Here is a 24,560-nt window from a genome sequence, read left to right on the forward strand (position 1 = left end):
CATTGTTGGCTGTAATAGTTGTGTGGAAAAGGGGGAAGATGTTTCTTTAGTCTTCTGAAAAATGATTCCGAACCACTTCTGAGCTGGATGGTGGTGTAAATGAAAAGTTCAATGAGACCTCCTCATTATTTGTAAAGCGACACAAAGTGATTTATTAATTCGCGATTCAGATTATTTTTAGTCATTTTTATCATATTGAACATTGAATTCATAACGTACAATCTTCTTTCTTGTGTCTCGACAGTCTGACTCAATGGACAAGTAATCCATACACACTAATTCAAGGGGATAAGTTGCATGGATGTTCTCCAGTGGAGCAGCCCTCTGGGGAATCCCCTTCCTCATGACCCATCGGGGACAACTTTTGCATTTGTCTTCAATGGACATTGCCATTTTTGGCCAGTAAAACCTAGCTGCAAGATGTTGGGCACGGTCAAAGCCAAGGTGACCGATCTCATCATGTACACCTAGCAAGGCTCTTTCAAACAATTTAGGTTTTTGAACAGCCTTCTGGAACGGATTATGGACGAAAACCAAGGTTTGACTATATATACAGTATATATGAGCGTGTGTGCGTTTTCACTATACAAAGTAAATACTGAACCCCAAATTACTCCTTATTCATCAAACTGAAGCACAACAAATACAGTACGATGATAAACTGTGAACTAGTCCATGAATGACCAATAAAAGTTGATGGAAAGAGTTGTTAAATCTACTACTGTCGTTAATCTCGATGTTTTTCCTGAAGTACAGAGCGGTCACAAGGAGAAGACAAACAAGAAGAAGGGAGAAGGAAAGACCAGTCCTGATGATTAGTTTGCTTGAGTTGTTTTACCCATGGTTAAAATAAAATAGCAGTTGTGGTCAGATCCCTTGGCCTTTGAAGACTTCATCTGCCAGCCCATTAAAAACACTGGCGGCTAGACTGGACTATGTTTGCACCACTCTCTAACCTTACCTAAGCGCCTCTGTGTGTGTGTGTGTGTCTGTTTCTGTGTGTGTTTTTAAGTGAATATGCAGAGTGTGTTTGATGGTCATCTTCAATATCAGAAACAAATTTAACAGCAGGGATCTAATCTCCTAAATTGGCACTGTGTGTTTTTTGCTCTGATAGCACGATAACTTCCATCCATCTGCTTATCCTCATAAGGGTCGCGGGGCATTCTGAAGCCTATGTTGCTGTCTTCGGGCAGGAGGCGGGGGACGCCCTGAATCGGTTGCCATCCAATCGCAGAGCACACAAAGACGAGCAACCAGCCACGCTCACACTCACACCTATAGAGAATTTTGAGTGGTCAAGCCATGCATGCTTTTGGAATGTGGGAAGAAACCGGAGAACCCAGAGAAAACCTACAAAGGCACAGGGAGAACATACAAACTCCACACAGGAAGGCCGGAGCCCGAATCGAACCTTGCACCTCTGCACTGTGAGGCCAGCTCGCGCTAACCAGTTGCCCACCAGGTCGCCTAGCACAAAAACAGTTTTTGTTTTTTTAAGACTTTTTCAGCTTGTTTTTCCACATATCGTCTTTTGGGATGGTTTTCTGGGAAACTTGCTGCAGTTTGGAAATAAAAATACAGTGCACTCCGCTTAATAGGACACCGGTTAATAGAGTAATCCGCTTAATAGAGCAAAAGGCTCCGGAACGGATTTGCCTAATGCAATTTCCTATAAAGATACTCCGCTTAGTAGAACAGATCTCCGCTTAATAGAACAAGCCGTAAGTATGAAAAGCAATGAAAATTGTAAACTAGTGGTTTTCGAAGTGTAGCTATCGCGATACTGTACCACTATCGCGAGAAAACGCGGTAGTTCTAGCCGTACAGTAGCAGGTAGCAGGTGGCACGCGTCACTCCACACATCGACACACGTACGTCACAATGGCTTCAAGTTCACTCAAGAGACGAGGGCTATCATCTGCGGATAAAAAGGACATACTCAGGCGATACGATGCATTGCCGGATTCTCAGAAGTTATCGCAAGAGGATGCTGCCTCTCATCTCGACGTATCCCGGAGTAGCTTGAATCGGATACTCAAAAACAGGAAAGACATTTTGGAACTTGAGGATTCTGATCGCAAGCGACAGCGAAAGGGCAAAGCACCTGTTGTGGAAAAAGCTCTCGTAAAGGTGATTCACGCTGCCAGAGACAAGAATGCGCCTTTGTCTGGGAAGATCGTGAAAGCTAAATCTGAGGAGCTGGCATCAAAAATGAAGGTGGAGGGATTCAGAGCCACTGAAGGTTGGTTCGATCGCTTTAAGAAGAGAGAAGGGATCGTGCACAAAAGACTGCATGGTGAAGGTCAAACCGCCGACAATCAGTCACGCGACCACTGGCTAGCACAAGTCTGGCCTGATTTGATGAAACAATATAACTGCGATGAAATTTGGAATGCAGACAAGTCAGGACTGTATATTCGCGCAATGCCAGATGCCACACTCACTTTCAAAAATGATCAGAGAAAGGGTGCGAAAAAACCTAAGGAGAGGATAACCGTTCTGTTTGCCTGTTCAATGACAGGAAAGAAACGCAAGATGTTTGTCATCGGCAAAAGTCAGGATCCGCGGTGCTTTAAAGGTTTGAAGTCACTCCTTGTTTCGTATGAATCGAATAAATCTGTGTGGATGACCGGTGATCTATTCAGAAAGTGGCTGGCCGAATGGGACAAAGAATTACGTGGTCAGAATCAGCGAATTCTACTGCTGGTCGACAACTGCTCGGCGCACCCACAGAATGCTCAACTGACCAACATACGGCTTGCCTTCTTTCCTCCCAACACCATGGCCCTCATACAGCCGTGCGATCAGGGCCTGATCCGCGCAGTGAAGGCGCACTACCGCCGCTACATGTGCCAGCGCATAGTCCAACAGATGGATGAGAGTGACAGTTCAGCCACCGCTTGCGTACTGGCGAAGAAAATCAACCTACTTCATGCCATCGAACTTCTGGTTATGTCATGGGAGGACATCACAAATGTAGCAATACGTAACTGCTGGCGTAAAGGAGGTCTATGCGACACGGAAGTTGAGGTCGCGGATACAACTGACGATAACGCTGAGGAAGTGGGTGCCATATTATGTTCAGAGCAATTTGACGAATACATCGACATCGACAGAGATGTTTTGACGTGCGCGGAGGTAACGGACGAAGACATCATTGACGAAGTGATGGAAGGAACGAGTAGCCAAGACAGTGATCCTGAGCCAGAGGACGACGAGCCTGCTTCCATTGAGGAACCACCTTCCAATAAGGATATGCGGGTCGCCCTCGAGACCCTGAAACGAGGTTTGTACGCCCGCGGTTTCCAGGACTTCCCTCTTATCCAGCGCATTGAGAGGGAAGTCAACCGCAAAATTACGGACTCCTGTTTCCAAACAAAAGTAACGAAATTTTTCTCGTGATTTGAGATGTTTGAAGTTGATTAAAGTTGTTGTTTTGTTGTTTGATTAAAGATATGGACGTCCACAGTCGAGTCTCTTCTAACTCGTCAGCGTTTTTCTGCGTGCATAATTTGGTCGTCGACGTGTCTGAAGGTGTACCTAATAAAGTGTCTCCGGTTAATAGAAACCCCGCTTAGTAGAACAGAAGCGCTTCGGCCCGATGGTGTTCTATTAAGCGGAGTGCACTGTACTGAGCTGTCACCTATACTAAGGTGTGGCTTATGTATCTCTTTGTCAGCTTCTAATAGGGGCCTGGGCCATACAAAAGGATTCCCAGTATAAATCGGTCATAAAAATCTTGTCTTGCAACTGTCATTTTTGGCAGACCATGGGATGTCCCTTTAGTGTGAGCCACATCTTAGGATATCATGTGCAAAGGCGTATGACAGAAGCTTGCTGGTCCAAAATCACTTAAACCCTTATAATTAGTGTGGCTTAGTATGGGCAGCTGGCTTTGTGATTCTCCAAACTATGAACTCTTTGAAAATTATTCTTAAAATTTAACGTACATTTAATGGCATCGTGGAATAATTCCAATTTTGATCTGACAACTCCTCCCATAACAGATGCGACTGAAATAAGCTAAATTACTTTTTATTTCTTTATTTTTTCAATGCTTATCTTTCTGAATGTTTGTCACTTCTTTTCTGTCAATATCAAGGAATGGACTAGATCACAACGCTGACCTTTGTTTGAGTCCAGGTAAAGGTTCTGTTAGTATACAGTATACTTTACCTTTTTTTGTCGTCAGTAACCATGACTTAATTTATGTGCAAGTCATTTATATTGTAGTGATCTCAATTATTAATCTGGAGAATGAGTCCGATTCTGAAATACACTGGAAACTCAGTTCACAAACGCCCCTATTCACGATCAAAACTCTCATGGAAATACTTCCTCATTTCATGCATGTTTTTTGGTTCACAAACGGCCTTTCCTTGTTTGTCCTTTTTCATAGATCATGTAAACATACTGTAAGTAGGGAATGACGTTTAGCTTTTTTAAATGGGCCACCATGAGGCAACTTGTAGTGGCTTCGCCTGAACCGGTAATGATCTGTATTCTTGTGATATGATACATAAATGGTGCATTTCTGCATTTTTTTTTTGTGTGGTCTATTGAACCACAGATCGCTCCGTTTAAAGGTTAAAAGCTGGCTTTTTTTCCAATTGCTTTTAGCTTTTAACAAACTGATCTTAAATATTACTTTACGTCTTCTACTGCAAACCTATTAGAAGTAGATTTTCCATCGGCTATATCCTCCAGTCCTTAAAACCATTTATGGTCCCTTTGACTCGCATTATAATGCACATTTTTCAATATAGTTTTATAGAAATGCTTTTCTCATGAAAACTGATTTAATCAATGAATAACCATCCATCCGTCCGAGCTGCTTATCCTTTCAAGGGTCACAGGCATGCTGGAGTTTTTCCTGGTTGTTTTGGGGCAAGAGGCGGAGTAATCCCTAAACTGGTTGCCAGCCAATCGCAGGGCACACATAGACGTACATCCATCCACATTCAAAATTACTATACACCTAGAGACAATTTAGAGTGTTCAATCAGCCTGCCATGCATGTTTTTGGAATGCAGGAGGAAACCAGAGTATCCGGAGAAATGCAGGCGCAAGGAGAACATGCAAACTCCACACAGGAAGGCTGGGGCCGGTTTCAAACCCACGACCTATGCACTGTGAGGTGCCGTGCTAACCAGTCGTACACCCTGCTGCCTCTATTAATAACCCTTTGAAATAAAAAAGTTGATTTTAAGTGAATTGCCCCCTCCCCCGTTCCCCCAAACCACAAGGTGGTGCTAAAAATAAAAAAGCAGTCTGTTGTGATAAAGATCTGTTGCTTCTATGAAAAAAAGCCTGCCAATAAAAACTATCTTGGTGAGCTGGGACTGATCTTGAAGAGTGCTATGAAAGTGGTCAGGTTAAAATTTTGTGTGTGTGTGTGTGGGTGCGCCCGGTTGTGAAACTCAATCAAAACAAATCAACAAAGGCCATATGGCTTCTGTTGTTTATATTGATTGTCGATCGAAGGTTGGCCTTCTGCAATTGCAGACAGATTCTCTGCCACAGAGCCAAAGTGAAAGCGCCCTCTCAGCTCTCCTATTCTAGCATTGGACATTTATAGGGCTGAGGAAGTTTATTCACGTGCATGTTTCAAGTCTGCAAGCAAAGTTTGCACTCAATTGTTGCTGCTCATTTGCAAGCCAACAGCCGCGGAGCAAGGCTGGATTTGACAAGAAGCAAGTGAAGCTTTCAACTTCATTCTTGGATGAGGTTGTGGCTCTCACAAGTGATAACTCTAAAGATACAAGAAATAAGAGGAAGAGTTCACTTTGATCACACAGAGGCCTTGAGCATGGTCTCACAAGAGAACGAGAAGGAAGAGAAGCACGAGGTGGACACCACATGGAGCTCAAGATGGGGAGAATCGTGTGCTCTCCCATAAGTGTCACAAATGAAGAGGGAGCACACTTCCAAATGCAATATGTCCAGTGGGGAAATCTACTATATGTAACGTGTTGTGATGAACAGCTGGAAAATCCTCAGAACATCCTGAATGGCAACACCCGCAAAGGGGCTGTGGACCACCAACACTCGGTAAGCACAATTAGGCATCAATTATTTCACATTTTATTTGCCATTATCTTTTACAATAATATATTCATCCATGCTGTAAAATATTCTTTTATTTTTGTATTTGTCAGAATTATTGTTCGGTCAGACACATATTTGTTGGTATTTGTCTGTGATGAATGGTTACATAACGACTCAACTCAACTGTACTCATAGAGCACATTAAAACAACTACCGCTGTATACAAAGTGCTGTACAAAAAGCAAAAAGAATTCATACAACAACAAACAAAAACATAATAATTACAATACAATACATGCTGATTTATATAGCGCTTTCACAACAGCGGTAGCTGTAACAAAGCGCTTTACAAAACAGTTAACATAAAGTAAAATAATAAACACAACACATAACATAAAACACGGAGAGTCATGCAGTCCTAACCACTTTTCCGTCACACGCTTTGTTGTTTGAAGCGGTTTGAGATGAAAGAGGAGAGAATCAAAGTGTCCTTTAACCAGTGGATCAGAGACGTCATGCTCAAAATGTGCACACGTCGGCTACAAGCTAAGTTTCAAAGTCAACAAGAAGCTGTAGCATCCATTGACGAAAAAAGAGATTGGTTCACTTCTCCTGTCCCATGGAAATCCATTTCAATTCCAAGCGGCGACTCACGGTTCCAAATATGCATCGGCGCTCTTCGCCAACGCTCCTCTCTCCTCATCCTCAACTTCAGCGTCCATCCATCCAGCCGCACCAACGCCAACTGTCCAGCAGCGCTGACATAGCCACTGAACAAATCGGGGTTGTGAAAAATGCTGCCCATTACTGGCGCAAAAAACACAAGCGCCCCAGGTCTGTCCAGCACCGACAGTCAATGGCGCCGACATTCCTCCCAATCAAAATCTGTGCTGGTACAGGCGTGCTGCCGAGAAGGCGCAACCACCAAGTATAGATACTGCTCCTTTGACGAATGTCGTGGTCAAAAAGCGCTGAAAACAGTCCATATCAGGTCCACACAATGAAACAACAAACAACATGTGACAAAACAAAAGACAAAAACAGCAAAAAAAAAACAAAAAAGCGAGGCTCTTGAAGAGCACTTGCCGGACGCTGCCTACTCGGGCGCCATCTTGGAAAAAAAAAATAATAATTAATAGTTAAGACAGTAAAAAGCACACAAACATTCAAATGAAAATCAAGTCCGGTCCAGTTTTAAATCACTGCCCAATTTAAGACCTGAGTTTGAGACTGTTTAGAAAAGGAGCCAGCAGGCTCAAGTAAACAGGATGTGATGTGTAAGGGCCACTGGGACCAAACACCATCACTTCTGTTTTCTTTTCATTGAAATTCAAGAAATTCTGTACCATACAAATCTTAATTTCCTCCAGGCAGGATAAAGGTGCCCTCAATGAGAAAGTGTTTTTTTTTTCCGTCAGTGGGACCGTATAGCAGTCCAATACCATGTGTGAGCAGACAGTGAGACAGTGAGCCAGTTTGTGACACAGAGCAACCAAGGCTAACACAAAAAGTTCTGTCAGCCAAATAGGATCTAAACTATTCAAGGGTGCTACCGCTGATGCCCACGCGCTACTGCAAAAGAACCAACAGAATACTGTGATCCACCATATCAAATGCTGCTGTTAAAGCCAATGCAACCAGACACACGTAGCACCACTGGTGTCATTTGCCAGGAGGATATTTTCTGTATGTACTATATCTCACTGCTGTGGTGACGTATTGGAGATGAAGGTAACCGTGTTTTTTGTTTGTTTGTTGTTTTTTTTGGTAATATCCTCAAATACGCGAAATGCTCTTTAATCCCAAACCCTGGCCTATTTCATGTGGGGGTGGTAATCGAGACAATTTTTCTGTGTACATATCCTATGCTGCAATGTGGATCCCTCTGGCTTATAGAAAGATGTGGCCTACACATTGGAACAATTTGCAGCATTCCATCTCCGTACAACACCAAAATGATGGATCTGAAATGAACAATCAATATGTGCCCGAAATGCAGACTCTGGGCTTTAATTTTAGGTTACACTAATTCCACTTCATAACAAAAATAAAGTGTACTCAGACATTAGAAACTCATTGTACGGAATTTATGCTCAACAAAGTCATTTACGAGTCTTTTTCCTTTGTTTTGTTTTTTTTTTGTCTCTGGGATATGGTCGGGTAGGCCGACAGTACATGACCCAGTTGCTATTATATTGCTTTTTACAATTCCATCAGGACGGAGAGTAAAATAGGAGAGTCCTTGATGTGTGGACAGAATAGTCCTGCAACAGTTGCACAGGTGGGCCAAGCTGAATCCAAGGCTACGGTGGCCAGGGAAGTCTCCTACGCCTGCCTGGATAAGTGGGACGTAGTGGTAGAGTTAATGCTGCTTTACTGATGGAGTTTGCTAGGAAGCTTTGATGAATAAAACTATTCTTAGGTTTAATTTCACATTGCTATTTTTTGTCCTTTCTTTTGTGCACGCTCCACGTCATGTCCTCAAGACTCACCCTGACTGACAGGTAATTGTACAAATTACTATTTCCTCCTCCCATACCAGCCACTCAGCATGAGTGGCCTGCCCTCAGCTATTCTATTTACAAAGTCACGGGACTGTAGGAATTCTGGAGAGCTGTTCCTCTCCTTTCTTCATGGGCCCCAAACACCATCTGGTCCCTGACGCAATTCACCGGTTGCAAAGAGCCTCTTCATAGCGGCTGACTCTGTCCTATTCCCCATCGTCATTCTCTTTGACCTGATAGCAGGTTTAAGACGATCCTCATGAAAAGACTTGAAGATTGGCATGACACGTACACCCCTCCAATTGGTCAGGTCTTAATTGTCCAGCTCCACCCAGTTTGTTAAAATGAAATCATTTGCAATACTCCCGCAACAAATTCACATAGACCCAGTCCGACATCTTGTGAAACGTAATGACCGTAGAAGCTGTTATAGCTGCATTTTCCTATACTGTAGTTGCAATGATAGCATAACCCAAGTCTTCGTATGTGGTATGGAAAAGTCTTTCATAGGTCAGTCATGCATTAGTTTTGGAGTTTTTCTTCACTCATTTTCAAAATGTAAAATGTCATTTCTGACTCTTTCTGACAATGCTGTTTGTGTCAGCATTTTGGCAGTGGTTGGGCAGGTTCTGTAAATGTATTTTTTAAAACTGTGTTAGTATTATTGTAGAGCACAAATTTGTTGGAGTGAGATTAGATGCAAAATCTGTATACAAGGATGACTGCTATTGCAAAGTTGGTTGCCTCTGCTTGACCTTCAACTTTTTCAACTTTTCTATCTATCAGCTATATCGAGTGCACCTCCTATTCCACACCCATATATATTATATCTGTGTTTTTATCCACATTTGTAAAACCATATGTGCTGCTGAAGGATTCAAGGACTTGTGGAGCACGGGGCACCTTTTATGAAACCTTAAATAATGTTCCAGCTCTTACCACAGTATCAAGACGATGTGGCTTTTAAATATCCAAATTACAACCTCTCCTTCTCTGCTGTGTTATTATAGTTACATATTAAAGTCGAGCAGTCACAAAGTGTGTTTGGGAAAAGAGAAAAGCTGCATGAACTCAAATGAGTCAATAAATGTCCTCTAATATTTTGATGAAGACTGTTGTCTCCCATTTTATCCTTGGTTGAGTCCCAGAAACATGCCTGTTACGTGATCGGAATAACATTAAAATTAATTGAGCAATTCAGACTGCGTGCTTTCTGATAATAGTGTAAATAATGAATCAATGAAAACTACATGAGTCTGTCTACTAGTCTTTCTTTTTCAAGCTGAGTTTACGCTCACGATTTCAACCCCATGACTGCTCTACTTTAATAAATAACACTTAAGTGGTTGGTCACTGGCCCGGTAGTCCAGTGGTTAGCACGTCGGCTTCACAGTGCAGAGGTACCGGGTTCGATTCCAGCTCCGGCCTCCCTGTGTGGAGTTTGCATGTTCTCCCCGGGCCTGCGTGGGTTTTCTCCGGGTGCTCCGGTTTCCTCCCACATTCCAAAAATATGCATGGCAGGCTGACTGAACACTCTAAATTGTCCCCAGGTGTGAGTGTGAGCGTGGATGGTTGTTCGTCTATGTGTGCCCTGCGATTGGCTGGCAACCGATTCAGGGTGTCCCCCGCCTACTGAAACAGCCGAGATGAGAGGCAAAGGGACATTTTTGTTCGTCCTGGGGGGTCTGTCGATAACCCACTTAGCTTGGGTAGCTGACGTGAGTGATCCCTGTATTCTTGGATGGGACTTTTTAAAAGCTTCGAGATGTGTGGTGGACTTGGGAGCTGGGGTGCTCACCTTGCCGAGTGCTCAGCATGTAGGGCTGATCCTGGGGTCTAGGCAGGGTCAGTGGAGTTAACCCCGGGTCGGCCAACGGAGAACCGGACTGGGGCTATCCGGTCCATTTGGGAGAAGAACTGTGACGGCTTGGATGTCGAGCAGTGACAGGTACTGTGGGACTTTGAGAACATCTTTGCCCTCAGTGAGAATGAAGTGGGCCTCACTCACTTGGTTGAGCACCACATCAACACCGGTGACGCGCGACTAGTAAAGGTTCGGCCCCGACGCCTGCCTCTGGCCTAGCAGGAGGCCGCGGATCAGGAGATCCGTGCCATGGTCGAGGCAGGGATCATAGAGCCCTCCGATAGTCTGCGGGCGTCTGGCGTCATCATGGTTCCCCGGAAAAAGAGCACCAGACCACGGTTCTGTGTGGACTACAGGCCGCTCAATAAGGTGACAAAAAAGGACTGCTACTCGCTCCCACGGATAAACGAGACATTGGATTTGGTCTCAGGCTCTGCGTGGTTCTCATCACTCGACCTGCACAGTGGCTACTGGCAAGTCCCCATCACCACGGAGTCCAGACCCAAGACGGCATTCTGCACCACCAGAGCACACTGGCAGTTTAAGGTCATGAGTTTGGGACTATGCAATGCACCAGGAACATATGAGCGTTTCATGGACACAGTGCTCGCAAACATTCCGAGGCAACGGCGCCTGGTGTATTTGGATGATGTCCTCGTCCATGGTGGGTCTTTTCAGACTACATTGGAGTCTCTGAGACTGGTGCTGGGAAGAATTGCAGCGGCTGGGCTGAAACTGCACCCAGAAAAATGCCACTTTATGCAGCGGGAGGTGGAGTTTCGGTAGTTAGTCTGAGTGTGGAGCGCATGGGCGTGAGTTGTGGCTAACAGCAACACCTTTGAATGCGTGTGTTTATTGCTTATTTTGTTTATTAAAAATGGTGAATAGTATCAGCGAGTGCGAGCATCCTTCTCTCCGCTACTGACGGGCATTACAGTACTCTATTAATAATACGAAATTGCTAGGGTTGAGTGTGGTCACAGTCCTGGCGCTTGCAGCTGTAACTTCTCTTTTTAGAAAACGGATGATTACATAAGGCCACCCTAGGTCAACACACCACCATATGGGTCACGGTCTTTCTGAAGCTGAGCTGGGTGAAGAGACAATTAGCAAATTAACCACACCTTCGACCCATGGGTATGATCAGGGCCGACAAATACAGGCACGCGATCACTTGCACTTTCTCTTTTCAACGATTGAGACCGAACTCGCTGATATGTCAAGCTGGAGTGATTTTTTTCCCCTTTTTTTCATAGAGCCAAGGTTACCTTCTGCAACCACCCATTCTATTTTTATAATTGGGCAAGATGCCACCGTATGTGTAGTACAACAAAAAAGGTCAAGTGGGAGGTGCAGTGAGGAAATAAAAAGTCCAATACCACCATTTTACACTCGACCTTACGCTAATCTGGTCATGTCAATAGAAATCAGTAGTTATTTTGCATTTTATGCAAAATCGCTGATCGACTGCAGTGCCATAATTTGTGCAATCTATCAATGGCATCAATACATTACAGCAGAGGTAGGGAACTCTGGTTCCTTGAGAGCCATATCCTGCCTGTTTTGGATCCATCCCGACTCCAACACACCTGATTCAATTGTTCATGATGGTTTCAGGCCTCAAGAGAGCTTCCTGATGAGCTAATCATTTGAATCAGGTGTGTTGAAGTAGAGAGAGATCCAAAACAGGCAGCATATGGCTCCCGAGGAACGAGAGTTCCCTACCCTTGCATTACAGCAAACAAACATCATTCAGTCCAGAGTCTTCTGTGCTGCCATAGCATATATGCAAGTCCGAAACAATATCTAAAAACCAAACCACCGAAACCAATCCATTTTGAGCCTTGTCATGCATCTCAAGAGTGAAACCCCCTGTGCTGGTCGGTGAAACTTCCATCTGCGCAACCTCGACCATCTATTCACTAGGTAATAGTGTTTGTGTATTTATTCATTTTTTTTACTTGTAAAAAGCCTGTAAACCATTTTATTTATATTGAAGAAGAAGTAGCTACATTATATTTGTAATTTGTTTAATTGTATCATAACTTTAATTCAAAATAGCTTTCATCACTCAGTTATGTGAATTTAGGTCTGAATGACAAGAAAAAAATATGTCAGAGTTCAATACACTGCTCTCCATTTCGAGAAGGTTGGCATGAGCCCCCCTCTAAATAGATGTTCACTGGCCCCAGGTCATGTGGTTCTCCCACCGGCACCACTTTCCTGCTTCTGGGTTAGGGAAAGCAAAAGGAAGTGTGTTGATCATGGCCATCCTGCCCAGAAACAGTTGGGTAAAAGATTAGGGCCCTTTAGGGCTGTCGAATCTCTTGGTAAAAGACCTTTGAAGACCTATGATCCCACCGTGCGTATGAGGTAAACACATCTACACATCCCTGTGCTCGGCTGCTTCCGTTTGTGCGCACTTACTGGAGGCTCCCTATGCACCCTCTCTCCCCACGTCCTCTGCGAAATTGCTAACTTAACCTGGGGTAATCGCTGATGAAGTGAAATTCTTGTCACCATTTTGAGACTTGGTCTGGCCAGGCAAGACCATTGCTGGGACTCGACTCAAGTGCGAATATGGCTTCAGGTATCATACAACCTCTCGGCTGCTTTGGCTCCTCTCAGCTTTTAATAAAGCCCAAATCAAGGACTTTGCTTGAATCAACGCTATTCACCTGGCCAATTGTCAAAAAGAAAGAAAACAGTTGCACGATCCTTCTAACCCAGTAATGGGGTTCTCACCCACATCTGGTGGTTTTGTCACTCATCTCCAATTAGTCATATACAATTCTAATGCGCTATCCTTCTGAATGTGTTGGTGAGACGTGTGTCAAATACATAATTCTCCTAACTACACTTCTCACTCTCTCAATCTCATCATACACAAGTAATTTAACATGTTTTAGATCTGATTTATTCTGGCTCATGGAGCTCCACTAGTGCTGCTATTGAAGCAATGCAAGACAACGTAGCTGAGGCTAAGTGTCAAACCAGTACTGTATTATAAATCAAGGTGAGGTGATTTTTAATACTGGTTTGACATGTTTTGGGTCTGTGTTCCAAATGTAACTTTGGTCTGTTGAAAAATCTGCATCACCAATAGGTAAATTAAAGGTTTTTTGGACCTCATTTACCTAGTTATTGGTATAGTTGTTGCTGGAATTCTTCTGAAAGATGCATTACTTCAAATAAAATGCCCAGTATACTTCTTAATCGTCATCAGGCGCCGACAGGTATGGCAGCCTCGGTCACACGCTCCCTAGTATTATCCCTGTTTTAGTCATTTTCGTTTGTTTTTGGCGACCCTGAGCGGCTTACTTACACGAGGGAAAGGTTGCTGCGCATTGGGGAGTCTTTTTTCACCAGCACACGAAAATCCACAAGGTTTTTCGGAGCTAATCGCGAGCAGAGCGGCTGCGCTGTACGGAGCATGGAAACGCCGCCAGAGGAGGGGGAAGCGAGCCGGCGTGCTCGTCAAGCTCGGGCAGTGCGGATTTCGAACCCCGCTCCCATTGATCCAGCTTGCTAATCTACGATCTCTGCCAAACAAGATGGATGAACTTCTTCTCCTCACAAAGACCAACAAAACCTTTGCACGTTCTGCTGCGCTCTGCTTCACTGAAACCTGGCTCAGTGACCGCCACCCGGATTCTGCGCTACAACTACCCGGCTTCCGCCTTCTCCGAGCCGAATGCGACACGGAGCTATCAGGGAAATCGAAAGGTGGTGGGATTTGCTTCTATATCAACGAAGAATGGTGCACTGATGTCACGAAGCTCGACGCACACTGCAGCCCGGACCTGGAGTCGCTGTCTTTAAACTGCAAGCCATTCTACTCGCCACGTGAGTTCACCTCCTTTTTACTAGTCGGTGTTTACATTGCGCCACAAGCTAACGCTAACACGGCGATACAAACGCGAGCCGAACAAGTAAACAAACTCGAACTAAAATACCCAGAGCCACCCCTGATCATTTTGGGCGATTTTAATAGAGCACATCTTAACCGTGAACTTCCCAGATATAAGCAGCACATCGACTGTTTCACCAGAGAAGGCAACATTCTAGACCACTGCTATACACCAATCAAAAATGCATACCGATCGGTCGCCCGGGCAGCATTGGGTCTTTCTGACCACAATTTAATCCACTTAATACCTACATACAGACAGAAACTCAAATGTGTTAAACCGGTTGTTAAGATGAAGCAAAGCTAGCTCGACAAGAATGCTTAGACTGCACTGATTGGGGCATCTTTGAAACTTCAACGGGCACACTGGATGAATACACAGACACTGTAACATCATACATCAGTTTCTGAGGACATTTGTGTACCAACGAAGTCCCTCCTCTCCTTCAACAATAACACGCCATGGTTTACTCCCAAACTCAGGCAACTCAGGAAAGAGAAAGAGGCCACATTTAGACAAAGTGTCCCCCTCCTGCCTGAAAGTCTGCGCTGACCAGCTGGCTCCGGTCTTCACACAAATCTTCAACAGATCCCTGGAGCTGTGTGAGGTCCCATCCTGCTTCAAACAGTCTACCATCATCCCAGTTCCCAAGAAATCGGCAACATCGGAACTGAACGACTATAGGCCTGTCGCCCTGACGTCTGTGGTCATGAAGTCCTTTGAACGCCTTGTGCTGAACCACCTAAAGAACGTCACTGGACCCCTGCTGGACCCTCTCCAGTTTGCCTACCGGGCAAACAGGTCTGTGGAAGATGCAGTCAACATAGGTCTGCACTACATCCTCGAGCACCTCGACAGCACAGGGACCTACGCAAGGATTCTGTATGTGGATTTCAGCTCTGCGTTCAACACCATCATCCCGGAACTCCTCACCCCCAAACTACTCCACCTCGGTGTGTCCCCTACAATCTGCCAGTGGATCCTCAGCTTCCTGACGGGATGGACACAACAGGTGAGACTGGGAGCAACAACATCATCAATACACAGCACTGGAGCCCCACAGGGATGTGTCCTCTCTCCACTGCTCTTCTCTCTCTACACAAACGATTGCACCTCACCAGATCCAGCTGTCAAACTCATAAAGTTCGCAGACGACACCACGGTCATCGGTCTGATCAAAGACGGCGACGAGTCTGCGTACCGCCAACAAGTGGAGCAGCTGGAGCTCTGGTGCAGCCGACACAACCTCGGGCTGAACACGCTCAAGACTGTAGAGATGATCGTGGACTTCAGGAAACATTCTTCTCCACAGTTGCCCCTCACACTATCCAACTGCCCTGTGTCAACCGTCGAGACCTTCAAGTTCCTGGGAATCACAGTCTCCCAGGACATGAAGTGGGAAGTCAACACCATCTCCATCCTGAAAAGGGCCCGGCAGCGGATGTACTTCCTGAGGCTGCTGAGGAAGCATGGCCTGCCACAGGAGGTGCTACGACAGTTCTACACGGCAGTCATCGAATCAATCCTGTGTTCTTCCATCACGGTTTGGTTTGGGGCCGCCACAAAAAAGGACAAAATCTGACATCAACGGACAGTTAGGATGGCGGAAAAAATCGTTGGCACCGCCCTACCCACTCTTGAGGACTTGCACACTGCAAGAATCAAGACAAGGGCACGGAAAATCCCCCGCATCCTGCCCACCACCTTTTTCAGCCACTCCCCTCAGGCAGACACTACAGATCCATGCGCACAAAATCCAGTAGACACTTAAACAGCTTCTTCCCTCTAGCCATTAACTCCTTAAACAGTCACTGACGTAGTCACTCTTCTTGCACTACAAAATGGTACTACAAAACTACTGGTTATTCTAAAATGGTTCAATGATTTTGTTGTTTACGATGATACTAGTGCAGTGTGTTATACCGGAGACAAATTCCTTGTGAACTACATACTTGGCCAATAAAGATGATTCTGATTCTGATTCTGATTCAATGAACAGGACAGCCAATATTTGAGGAAATACTGTTTGTTGTTGTTTCAAGTCAAAAAGAGTTATGCATTTAAACCTCACATCCCTATCAATATAAGTACATTACTTGATGTTTTGAAAAGATTTTAACTGAAATATTGCCAGAGATGAAAAAATGTGACTGTTATACAATACTAGTACTAAGGGAACACCGGTTCAGTTCCTACTCAGTGACGTTGTGAGTATAAATGGCTGTCAGTGTCTAAATGTGCCCCGTGACTGAATGGTTGCCAGTCCAAGGTGTGATCTGTTTTTCACTGAAGTAATCTGGGACAGGATCCAGCTCCCTACAACCTTGAAGAGCAAAAACAGAATCGAAGGATCACTTGCTGGATATTTGGTGGATAAAAAAAGAGTTGATCTCCCGTGGTAGGTTGACTGGAAAAATTTAATGATTCAATATCAGAGCTTAATTACGAATTGTGTCTACAACAAAAGAAATTATAGTTATGACTGACACTGTCAGTGAAGTATCACATTAACCACGGTAGGTTCCAGTAGTGTAGAATTGTCCCACATTATATTTAAGGGGGTGGCCCGGTGGACCAGTGGTTTGCGCATCAACCTCAAAGTGTAGAGGTACAGGGTTCAATTCCAGCTCCAGCCTCCCTGTGTGGAGTTTTCATGTTCTCCCCGGGCCTGCGTGGGTTTTCTCCGGGTACTCTGGCTTCCTCCCACAACATGCGTGGCAGGCTGATTGAGCACTCTAAATTGTCCCTGGGCGTGAGTGTGAGCGCAGATGGTTGTTCGTCTTTGTGTGCCCTGCCATTTGCTGGCAACCAGTTCAGGGTATTCCCCGCCTACTGCCTGAAGACAGTTGGTATAGCCTCCAGCACCCCCTGCAACCCTTGTGAGGATTAAGTGGATCGAAAAATGAATGAATGAATATAATTAAGGGTCTTTTAAAATATTTATGTATTCATTTTAAAAACATGTCTCCTGCTTATCATGATGGGAGATCAGGAGAGTATCCCAGCTGTTTTTGGTTAAGAGACGTAATAAACCCTGAACTGGTCGTGAGGGCAAATGTATAATTTTTTGGTCCACCTCTCTAGCTCCGTCACTCAGCAACACTGACAAAGCTGTCTTCTTGTGTCCACGTCTTCCCGCCAATTTGGGGTAAAACTTCATTCCTTCGGTCAGAAACTGTGGCATACCCAGCCAACTTCTTTTTTAAATGATACATTATGTATTTATCTGGCTTGATTTGGATATGCATTGGAATTTAGCGGAGCTCCGTGCTCTACCAAGTAATCTTAGCTCACAATGTATTCACAAAGTATGTATTGAATCAGTTTGTGTCAACAATAATGTGGCTGGTTTGTCTTTATCCACATGGCTTTTACACATTGTTTGTCATTGAATGAGACGGGCCCATGAATTCTGTAAACTCCATTTGCCTTGGCAGAGGATGACTCATCTCTCATGTTGCCCTCATACAAACTACTACCACATGCAAAGAGAAACTCAAGTGCTTATTAAAAGCCTATAGTGTCATCCTCCTCCCAGTAACCGTGCATTTCCCACTCCCTACTCTGCTAACCACTGCCCACCCCCAGTGATGTAGCAGATGCACTCTGTGGTTCGTCAGGTTAGTGCCAGACTCGGGATGACAAATTAGAAGCATCCAGTTTGAGGTTTTCCAATGGAAGGTGGAGCTTTATTCAATGCAACATGTGTAGTTATGACAAGACACAAATGGTGAGGGTGCTTTGAATCTGGAACTTCTATCTTCATGCGTCCTAAATTTCCATATTTGAATTCACTACAGCGGCCCGGTAGCCCAGTGGTTAGCACGTGGGCTTCACAGTGCAGAGGTACCGGGTTCGATTCCAGCTCCGGCCTCCCTGTGTGGAGTTTGCATGTTCTCCCCGGGCCTGCGTGGGTTTTCTCCGGGTGCTCCGGTTTCCTCCCACATTCCAAAAATATGCATGGCAGGCTGATTGAACACTCTAAATTGTCCCTAGGTGTGAGTGTGAGTGCGAATGGTTGTTCGTCTCTGTGTGCCCTGCGATTGGTTGGCAACCGATTCAGGGTGTCCCCCGCCTACTGCCCGGAGACAGCTGGGATAGGCTCCAGCACCCCCCGCGACCCTAGTGAGGATCAAGCGGTTAGGAAGATGAATGAATGAATGAATGAATTCACTACCTGCTGTTTGAATATTGATATTGATTGACTCTCCGAAAATATGTTTGGTAGCGCTCTGATTTTGAGCTCATTTTTATAATCACGTTTGTGCATGATTTATATTGAGGACACCAGACATTTAGCAAATAGGCAAAGGCTAAATCACAATAATCTCAAATGCTCCAAAACCTCTGCTTGCATATATTTTCTAGTTAGATCCGTCCCTATAACTACCAAATAAATCCTGATTACAAAAGTTTGAAAACTGCTATGCAAAGTGAATATAAAGACATGAAACTTAACAGTACCACTACAGATGACAGGCAACATGACATGAATTTTTCCACTAGGAAGTGCACGAAAATGGGGAACTCAATACTGTATACACTGACTGACATGACAACATGGTCTACCTGGCTACAACGGAAAAGACTGGAGAGATGTGATTGGTTGACACAAGAAGCAGGCTGTACAAGCAGACAAACAAAACATGAAATGACAGAATTCCAAATCATATGAAACAAAACCAAATTAGATTATCAAAGAAACCCCACCCCCAACCTTGCACAAGAACTGGACATGGGGCGTGAGGTTTGCCCACAATATAAACCTCTCATGTTCCAATTAAAATGTGGCATTTTGATTTTTTGATCAACAGTTGCAGTCAATCTAGAGCCTGGCTAGTGTTTTGATGGATATAGAATTTTGGATATAGTTGAGAGTGTTTAAGAGATTATTGGGAAAAGGACGGAATGATCTTTGGAGAGGTGGATTTCCCCTGTGTGGAAACATTTTCATTCTTTCAGATACATCAAGTTTGCTTCCCAAAAACTATATTTTTCACTGTTACCTTTATTTACAGTATAGGTGAGGTTGTTGTGTTGAAAGCAATTGAGGTACAGTAACAACATTTCATTAATGGTAATGCATTATTGTTTCTTGCATGCATTCTGTTTATTGTACAAATAAAGACAGGCAACATACTTAATAATGTGTGTATGTATGTATGTATGTATGTATGTATGTATGTATATATATATATATATATATATATATAGCTCGGGTCCTCTACCAGAGGCCAGGAAGCTTGAGGGTTCTGCGCAGTATCCTTGCTGTTCCCAGCACTGCACATTTCTGGACTGAGATGTCCGATGTTGTTCCCGGCATCTGTTGCAACCACTCATCTAGTTTGGGGGTCACTGCCCCGAGTGCTCCGACCACCACAGGCACGACTGTCACCTTTACCTTCCAGGCTCTCTCCAGCTCCTCTCTAGGCCCTTGGTATTTCTCGAGTTTCTCGTGTTCCTTCTTTCTGATGTTTCCATCACTTGGGACCGCTACATCCACTACAATGGCTTTCCTCTGCCCTTTATCTATGATCATGATATCTGGTTGGTTCGCCATTACCATCTTGTCAGTCTGGATCTGGAAGTCCCACAGGATCTTCGCTCTGTCATTCTCAACCACCTTCGGAGGTGTTTCCCATTTTGACCTTGGGGTTTCCAGTCCATACTCCGCACAGATGTTTCGGTAGACTATGCCAGCCACCTGGTTATGGCGTTCCATGTAGGCTTTCCCTGCCAGCATCTTACACCCTGCAGTTATGTGTTGGATCGTCTCAGGTGCCTCTTTGCACAACCTACACCTTGGGTCGTGTCTGGTATATCTGGGCTCTTCCCTCTTCCAGTGCAGTTTTACAGTGGTAAAACATACGCCAGCTTAAACATACGGCATGCATGCGCGCACTCTAACACGTTAGCTTGAAGCATACGGTAGCATGCCAAGACATACAGATACAAGCTAAAAACACGTTTTTAAAAAGGCAACGAAAGCAGAACTGAGTTTGGGTGTATTTTATTTAGCCATTGTACAATGTTCTCACGTTTTTCGATCAATCATCACCCAGAAATCCATCAAAGTCCTCATCCTCTGTATCAGAAGCAGAGGCCTGCACATCTCAGTTGTCATTGAATGCATCACATGCTAGTGTGAGTTGCTACGCATTGCCGAGCGGAAAGAAGGAGTAGCAACAGCAAAGTCAACATTTCTCTCGTGTGAAGCTTTCCCACATTTGAAAGTAAAGAACAGAGCGAAACATGGTGGCAGCGCGTGTGTGTGTGTGTGTAGAAAGAATAGAACAATTGTGCAAGTACCGTAATCCATCAAAAACGCCGCGTTCCCTCTCGTTGTTGCGTATTGTGGCATAACTCGCCAAGCGCTGCCTCTCACTCTTTGTAAAGTTGTGTTTGCCACCGATCATCCATTGTTCCCATGCCGTTTGCAACTTTACTTTGAACGCCCGGTTGATGCCAATGTCCAGCGGTTGGAGTTCTTTAGTCAAGCCTCCGGGAATAACGGCAAGCTCAGAGTTCATTTGCTTGACTTGTTTTTTCACCGCTGCTGTGAGATGGGCACGCATGCCAAAAGCATAACCGGTGGCTTTAAGTTTGAACTGAGCTTCGTAGGCGTGTCTTTTTGTCGAATTTATTTTCAGGGGTTCTTAGAAACCAAAACCGGAGTTGTTTTGCAACAATGCACATTGCCACACTCTATACAAGTGTTGGTACTGGCTTGAGGCGTCCACTTACACGCCCACCCTTCACCATTGGCGGACTAGCTTGCCTGTCCTCTCTCTCTCCCTCTCCCTCTCTCTCTCTCTCTCTCCCTCTCCATATATGTATATATACACGCCCACCCTTCCCTGATTGGCCGAATTCTCTCCCGCATGCCTGGCCACAGTCACTTCCGCCTTTTCTCTATATAAACAGCGTGTCGGCTGTCAGTCAGATTTTGGAACTCAGCGCATATAAAGGACGCTCCGCACCATAAGGCGTCCTGTCCATTTTGGAGAAAATTTAAGACTTTTAATGGCGCCTTATAGTCGTGAAAATACGGTATATAAAAAAAAAAAAAAACTCATCTCACCCCTATATATATATATATATATATATATATATATATATATATATATATATATATATATATATATCAAGGGAAGACTGCAAGGGAAGCTCAGCTTCCCCTAAAATGTCAAAAGGTAAGAGATCAACTGTACGCGTGTGCGTACAACTGCGTGGGCATTTCATTGACTAAATATGTGCTGCAATGCGCGCACCTTTTGTTCCGAATTAGCTTCTTATTACTGGTTATGACGTGACTTTCTTCTCATTCATTCCCACAGCTTCACTGTGTTTAAACTGTGTGCACGCTGAGCGTCGACCGCGCGGACACTGGGCATCTAGAGAGAGGAGCGTTGGCGCAGAGCGCTGATGCGTATTTGGAACAGTGAGTCGCCGCTTGGAATTGAAATGGATTTCCATGGGACAGGAGAAGTGAACCAATCTCTTTTTTCGTCAATGGATGCTCCAGCTTCTTGTTGGCTTTGAAACTTAGCTTGTAGCCGACGTGTGCACATTTTGAGCATGACGTCTCTGATCCACTGGTTAAAGGACACTTTGATTCTCTCTTCTTTCATCTCAAACTGCTTCAAACAACAAAGCGTGTGATGGAAAAGTGGTTAGAACTGCATGACTGTCCGTGTTTTATGTTATGTGTTGTGTTTATTATTTTACTTTATGTTAACTGTTTTGTTAAGCGCTTTGTATAATGCTATATAAATCAGCATGTATTGTATTGTATTTTATTGTCCCAATGCATTGAAACGAGACGAGTCATTGCATAAATGCTGGTTTTGTCCCGCCCACCGGATGCTCAGCGTCTCTGGGAGTCTATGGACAGTGGGCGTTTATGGGCCGGCCCGGACGCTCAGCTTTTCTGCATGATGATTGGATGATCTGTCTGAGGCTGAATCTCTTTTTGATTGACAGCCAAATGAGCCAATCACCGATCTTACGGTGAAGGCATCCTTTTCATTTTTTTTTTGAAAAGGGACGAACAGTAGAATTCACGTATAAATAAACGGACACATTTTATGATGTAGGCCGAAATTGAGTTTCCCCTCCTTGACAGACCAGCATCCGCCACTGGGTACGGTACATACATATGAACAACCATTTACACTCAGAATCTCAATAAACTGTATATTGTTTCTTTCTGTTTTGTTCTCTTTCAACAAGGCACTAGAAAATAACCTCTCCGTGAGCCGTCACCTTACCGTGGTGGAGGGGTTTGTGTGTCCCAATGATCCTAGGAGCTAAGTTGTCTGGGGCTTTATGCCCCTGGCAGGGTCACCCATGGCAAACAGGTCCTAGGTGAGGGACCAGACAAAGCACGACTCACAAAAGCCCCTTATGAAAAATAAAATCGATGGTACTCAGTTTCCCTTGCCCGGACGCGGGTCACCGGGGCCCCCCTCTGGAGCCAGGCCTGGAGGTGGGGCTCGTTGGCGAGCGCCTGGTGGCCGGGCCTACACCCATGGGGCCCGGCCGGGCTCAGCCCGAAGAGACAACGTGGGTCCCCCTTCTCATGGTCTCACCACCCGTGGGAGGGGTCAAAGGGGTTGGGTGCGATGCGAGCTGGGCGGCAGCCAAAGGCGGGGACCCTGGCGGTCCGATCCTCGGCTGCAGAAGCTAGCTCTTGGGATATGGAATGTCACCTCTCTGGCAGGGAAGGAGCCCGAACTGGTGTGTGAGGCAGAGAAGTTCCGACTGGATATAGTCGGACTTGCCTCCACACACAGCCTAGGTTCTGGTACCAGTCCTCTCGAGAGGGGTTGGACTCTCTTTCACTCTGGAGTTGCTCACGGTGAGAGGCGCAGAGCAGGTGTGGGCATACTTATTGCCCCCCGGCTCAGTGCCTGTACATTGGGGTTCACACCGGTGGACGAGAGGGTTGCATCCCTCCGCCTGCGGGTGGGGGGGACGGGTCCTGACTGTTGTTTGTGCATATGCACCAAACAGCAGCTCAGCATACCCACCCTTTTTGGAGTCCTTGGAGGGTGTGCTGGAGAGTACTCCTGCTGGGGACTCCCTTGTTCTACTGGGGGACTTCAATGCTCACGTGGGCAATGACAGTGAGACCTGGAGGGGCGTGATTGGGAGGAACGGCCCCCCCGATCAGAACTCGAGTGGTGTTTTGTTATTGGACTTCTGTGCTCGTCACGGACTGTCCATAACGAACACCTTGTTCAAACATAAGGGTGTCCACATGTGCACTTGGCACCAGGACACCCTAGGCCGTAGTTCGATGATCGACCTTGTGGTCGTGTCATGTTCTGGACACTCGGGTGAAGAGAGGGGCGGAGCTGTCAACTGATCACCACCTGGTGGTGAGTAGGCTCCGATGGTGGGGGAAGATGCCGGTCCGTCCTGGCAGACCCAAACGTATTGTGAGGGTTTGTTGGGAGGGTCTGGCGGAATCCCCTGTCAGAAGGAGTTTCAACTCCCACCTCCGACAGAGCTTTTCCCATGTTCCGGGGGAGACGGGGGACATTGAGTCTGAGTGGACCATGTTCCGTGCCTCTATTGTTGAGGCGGCCAATCTGAGTTGTGGCCGTAAGGTGGTTAGTGCCTGTCGTGGCGGCAACCCTCGTACTCGCTGGTGGACACCAGCAGTAAGGGATGTCGTCAAGCTGAAGAAGGAGTCTTATCGAGCCTTTATGGCCTGTGGGACCCCAGAGGCAGCTGACGGGTACCGACTGGCCAAGCGGAACGCAGCTTCGGTGGTCGCCGAGGCAAAAACCCGAGCATGGGAAGAGTTCGGTGAGGCCATGGAAGCCGACTTCCGGACGGCTTCGAGGAAATTGTGGTCCACCATCCGACGTCTCAGGAGGGGGAAGCAGTGCACCACTAACACTGTGTACAGTGGGGATGGGGCGCTGCTGACTTCGACTCGGGACGTTGTGAACCGGTGGGCAGAGTACTTCGAAGACCTCCTCAACTCCACCAACATGCCTTCCTTGGAGGAAGCAGAGCCTGAGGACTCTGAGGTGGGCTCTCCTATCTCTGTGGTTGAAGTCACCGATGTGGTTAAAAAGCTCCTCGGTGGCAAGGCCCCAGGGGTGGATGAGATCCGCCCAGAGTTCCTCAAGGTTCTGGATGTTGTGGGGCTGTCCTGGTTGAGACGCCTCTGCAACATCACGTGGTCAACGGGGAGAGTGCCTCTGGATTGGCAGA

The sequence above is a fragment of the Hippocampus zosterae genome, chromosome 11, assembly GCF_025434085.1.
Source record: "Hippocampus zosterae strain Florida chromosome 11, ASM2543408v3, whole genome shotgun sequence".
Lineage (NCBI taxonomy): Eukaryota > Metazoa > Chordata > Actinopteri > Syngnathiformes > Syngnathidae > Hippocampus > Hippocampus zosterae.